This window comes from Octopus bimaculoides, chromosome 2 (assembly GCF_046866305.1).
Source record: "Octopus bimaculoides isolate indiv1 chromosome 2, ASM4686630v1, whole genome shotgun sequence".
Taxonomy (NCBI): Eukaryota; Metazoa; Mollusca; class Cephalopoda; order Octopoda; family Octopodidae; genus Octopus; species Octopus bimaculoides.
This window is the reverse complement of record NC_142929.1, coordinates 55,234,704-55,240,194: the sequence shown is the minus strand read 5'-3', so window position 1 is coordinate 55,240,194 and position 5,491 is coordinate 55,234,704. Positions and strand designations below refer to the sequence as shown.

Here is a 5,491-nt window from a genome sequence, read left to right as displayed (position 1 = left end):
ATCCCTTATATCAAATTCTTGGATCCCCACAAGAAAGGTCAATGTCAATCACTGCAGGAATTTGAATTCGAAAAAAAAGTTGGCCATACCCGCTCTATTGTTATTTTTATCAAACAATTTATCATGAAACACTGGGTAACCAAACAAATAACGGTAATGATCTATGTCGTCTACATAGCAGACGATGACTACGTTTCAGAGTTTAAACTGATGATTAGATTTCAGAATAATTAAAGAAATTAAATTTTTAGAGACGGTTTGGAAAATAGAGAATGTCATTAGTTGAGAGTGGAAATAAAGGGGTTCATTGATACGCAAACAATAATCTGGTGTTATAACTACTACAAAACACGGGAAGAAAATTTTATGACTTCAGACAGGTATACACTGTCATGCGCATGTGGTTTACTTTAGCAAATAGATCTTTTGATCGATCATCTAAACTGCTTATATTAGGTGGTGTCAGTGAAATACTATGCTTACAATTTAGTGCAAGCATAGTATTTCACTAACACTTAATGTAATCTTTAAGCAGAGTCAGCTGGAAAAACTGTTTGACAAATCTGGCATTTTGAAATACAGTTATTCCAGTCCATCCGACTGCGGACTACCACAGAGTCTATCGACTTAATATCAGTCTTAAGGCTCGGATATAATCGAGACTGAAATAAAAAAAAAAGGGAAAAATGCATCTGTGTCCAATTTGCATATGTGCATTAAACGCATTTGCCTACCTTACCTAGCTGTGGGATTAAACTTGGAACCTCAAGATTGCGAAACAGATTTATACATTCAGCTATACTTGTATCTAACAGACATACAAATACAGTCACACAAATATTCAACTAGACAAATGAGCGCAGGTGTGGATGTGTGGTAAGAAGCTTGCTTCCCAACCACATGGCTTCGGGCCCAATCCCACTGCATGGCACCTTGGTCAAAATGTCCTCTGCTATGGGTCCAAGGCAGCCACAACCTTGTGAGTGGATTTGGTAGACGGAAACTGAAAGAAGCCCGTCGTATAAAAATGTGTGTGTGTCCTTGTGTTCCTAAACAAACCAACACGCTTGACAACCGGTGTTGGTTTATTCGTGTCCCCGTACCTTAGTGGTTCGAGAAAAGATGACCGATTGAATAAGTACCGGGTTTAAAAAAAATGTACTTGGGTCCATTTGTTTGACTAAACCCTTCAAGGCGCTTACTCAGCATGGCTGAAGCCTAACGAATGAAATAAATAAAAGAAAGGAAATAAAAGAGACATACACGCGCACACAAATATATATATATATATATATATATATATATATATATATATATATATATATATATATATATATATATAATTTTCACTGTCTTGCCCGCATACGGTTTGGTATTTCGCTGAATTTCTTGTGAGAACTATTAGGTCTTAGTAGACACAACATGTGATCTTCTTCTAGCATATTAAATGTCCACTTTAGTGGTCATCGTCATATATAAACATATACATTAATCCCCTAAGATCTCAGATATTTTTTCTGAATCTCTCTGATTCTTTCAATGTGCTAGCTTCCTGGTAATAAATCGATATTAATTAATATCTGATTTTTACCCTATGTTTTAATTTGATTAACCATAACCAATTTCTCAAATTGGATATATGCTACGCAGTAACCATTTTCTTCAGAGATATTTCCGGAATTAGCGCGCCAAAACGAAGACATTTGATTTTTACCAGTACGTTGTAATTAGCAGAACCATATACACGTTCGCCTCTAGGGGTGAACAACTTGTATAAGATTCTGAGAATTATAATTTCCTTGCAGTTCGTGCTGAAGAGGAACAGATATTCTCGGTAAGAGAATTTTAATTCCGAAACCGGTACACGAATAACAATGTTTTAATTTTATTATGTAATTTTCACTGTCTTGCCGCATACGGTTTGGTATTTCGCTGAATTTCTTTTGAGAACTATTAGGTCATAGCAGACACAGCATGTGATCTTCTTCTAGCACATTAAATGTCCACTTTAGTGGTCATCGTTATATATAAACACACATATATATATATATATATATATATATATATATATATATATATATATATATATATATACAAGAGCTATATACAAGAGACACGTCAATAGGATGAGATTTTGATTGATGTAGTGAGATGAAGTGGTGATATGAAAAATCATATCATCAGGATTCAGGAAACTCTAATTTGTTTTTTAGAAAGACGAACTGACAGAAAGAATTCACCACTATTATGCAGTATTGTTGATTTTTTAAAAGAAATGGTTTCTAATATTTTAGTTTCACTGAAGTTTCAGAAACATCAACGATTGTAGTTAATTATTTGATATATCATAATAAGAGAATTATCCAAAAATGTTACCAGCTGCAAAGATTTTAAAGGAGTCGGTAACGATGATTGGTGCCCTTCGCAAAACCTGGTTAACTTGAGCATTGACTTGGATGTGTAGTTAAGAAGTTCATTTAGCTGTTACCTGGTACCAAGTCTAAAGTCAATGCGCAGTATGTTGGGCGAGTGTTCTTCCACAAAGGGGGTGAGCCAAGAGTTGTGAGTGAAACTGAGTAAGCGGGAACTATATTGAAACTTTTCGCATGGATTGTACGTCTTCTTCAATGGTAGATTCATGGGTGTCATTTACGGAGACAATATTTCTTAAACTGGGTGGTGAGCTGGCAGACCCAGCACACCGTGCAAAATTATTAACAACATTTCGTCCGCCTTTACGTTTAAGCTCCGTCGACGTCGACTTTGTTTTTCATCCTTTTGTGGTCGATAAACAAGTACCAGCTGAATACAGGGGTCGATATAATCGACTTACTCACTCCCCCAAAATTGCTGGGCGTGTACCAAAATTTCAAATCAATGTCTGAAAACTATCGGGGTATGATAATTTCCCCGGACATTGATGAATGCTGCAATTCAAAATATTAGACCTTAGACAATCGAAATTGTGGCATAGTGTTAGCCCTCAACTCAATCGAAATTAATTCACTGTAATAATACCACTGATTTTTCTCGAAAAGCATAAACCTTTCCCTTCCAGTTTCTCTATAAGATATTTGTACTATTAACGAAAAATAATCAATGGACCTTAGTGAAATAATCAACGGACTGATGAAGACAGTCCAGAGATTGAAAGATTGAGTTAGTGTATAAATGATATTCTGAGGAATCTCTTCTTATAGCATATATATTAGAAACCATGGAGCTGCATGATTTGATCACACGAAAGTAAGCAGTTCAACTACTTACTTTGTAACCGAAATATCTGGGATGAAACAATACACCTCGGAACCCAATTTTAAAGTAAGTGTACTTACCAAGATTATTAGAGATAACTATGTAACTCAATAAGAGCTATATTATCTTTCGATCAATGAGCTGAGAGGTGAATTTGTTGTTTTGTGGGCCATGATGACATGATATATACATTATCATGAAAAGGGTGTCAGGCATTTTGGTTTATTATGCTGATGTTTGACATGCTACAAATTTTAGGATCTTGATGTTTATTTTGCACAATTTGCTATTTATTTTGTAATTATATATATTCATTGGCAAGAATAGTCAATTATATAATTCAGTGTAGCTGAAGATAAGGAAACCCAATAGAGAGGAGTTAACTATTATTGCCAGCATATCTGTTCGTTCTAATCAAGTTTGCTACTCGTTTCTGCCATAAATAATGCACAACAATATATATGAAAAGAATGGTAGAATTGAATGGTGTTAGATTTTTGGACACATCGTTGCTACATTATCATTTATTTCTGTATTTACTTTTAAGAAACATTGCTCACACCTTCAAGGCTGATGCGGTCTTCTATGATGAGTATACATTTTTTGTAGTTGGCGGCCAATCTGAATAATGAGTTGGCGTAAAGCACTATAAATTTTCTTAAGATTTTCTATACAAAATATGAATGCATTGTATATATTTATTCAAACAATCAATTTTTCAATAGACCCCTTTCAGTCATGAATAACCAAGAGATTGCAGAAAGTTCCCCTCCGAAGCACAAATCTAGGAAAGGTTGTTTATGGAAGACAGCAGTCGCCCATGCATACCAGTCTCCACTCTCTACGCTGTCATTGTTATCCAAGAGAAAGGCAAATACCGATACAACTTGGTACCAGCGACGAGTGAACTGGAGCAATGTGAAATAAAATGTCTTGCTCAAGAACACAACACACAGCCCGGTCCGAGAATCGAACTCATTACCTCATGATTGTGAGATCCACTCTCTAACTACTGAGCCTTGAGCCTTCACTCAACAGACTATACAAAACTTATATTACATGGAAAAATGCGAGCAAGAGAAATAATATTCTTAAGATTATAAACCTGGAAAATTACAGGACAAGTCATTACACTTGGAAAAATTCAGGGCAACTTATTACATCTGGTAAAGTACAGAGAACAAGAAAATTTTTACTTAAAATATTGCAGCTAAGGATAAAATTTGAAATAAAATATTTAGATTTAGAAAATGTTAGTTTTTATTAAAATTAAAAATTTTAATACAAGTTATTACTTCTATTTTGTTTATTACTTGCTACTCCTATTAAAAATAAAAAATAACTCAAAATAATTTTTGTACTTTAAAAAATTCATTTTTAATCATTAATTAATAATAAGAAATTTGAAAATAGGTTATAAAGAATAATAGTAGTACATAATTAGTTAGTACAATAAATAAGATAATACAAAAATGAGTTATGTATTACAGTAAAATCTACCTATAATAACAACTTCACAGTAAAATTTGCTTGAGTTATTGCTTAAGTTATTGCCAAGTCTTGATCCAATGCCTACTTTTTACATAATGAATTTGCCTACCATATATACTATTCTACTTTGCAGAAAACTTTAGCTATATTGGTACTTCTGGCTCTCATTTTTTAAGTATTCTAATGTGTCAATATTTTAGCAAAATGATGTACCTTTTTCTAAATAATTTTTAATATCCAAATTTTATTCTTAGCTGCAATATTTTAAGTAAAAATTTTCTTCTTCTGTACTTTACCAGATGTAATAAGTTGTCCTGAACTTTTCCAAGTGTAATAACTTGTCCTAGAATTTTCCAGGTTTATAATCTTAAGAATATTATTTCTCTAATTTGCATTTTTCCATGTAATCCATGTTTTTTCCAGGCTATGCAATTATGCTAATTAATAATGTGTCAAATGTTTCAAGTAGCGGTGTCGTTAAAAAAATTTTCCTTACCCCAGTGACGCCGGTGACATATATTAAAAGTCCCCTTATAAAACTATATTTATAAAAAAAATATAGGACTATATTATCAACCTCAAATTTAAGAAGCAAACTCTTATAACTTTATTCTTTTCAAGCTTCATTGCAATGAGATTGATACCATGAAATTCCTCAAACTGAGATCTATAATTTAAGCTTAATTAAAATATTGTTTGTTTTTAAAATAAAAATATTAATTATACTAATAATTATACTAATAAT

At 32.9% G+C, this 5,491-nt stretch overlaps 1 protein-coding gene across 1 annotated transcript in view; it reads left to right on the top strand.

Annotated features, from left to right (window-relative positions):
• Positions 1-4,388, top strand: part of LOC106869386 (neuropeptide Y receptor type 4) — a 74,836-nt gene extending 70,448 nt beyond the window's left edge. Inside the window, exon 5 of the transcript XR_016239105.1 lies at positions 3,981-4,388. The gene's annotated coding sequence lies outside the window, so the exon portion shown is untranslated. The remainder of the gene's footprint in view (positions 1-3,980) is intronic.
• The last annotated feature ends 1,103 nt before the right edge of the window (positions 4,389-5,491 follow it).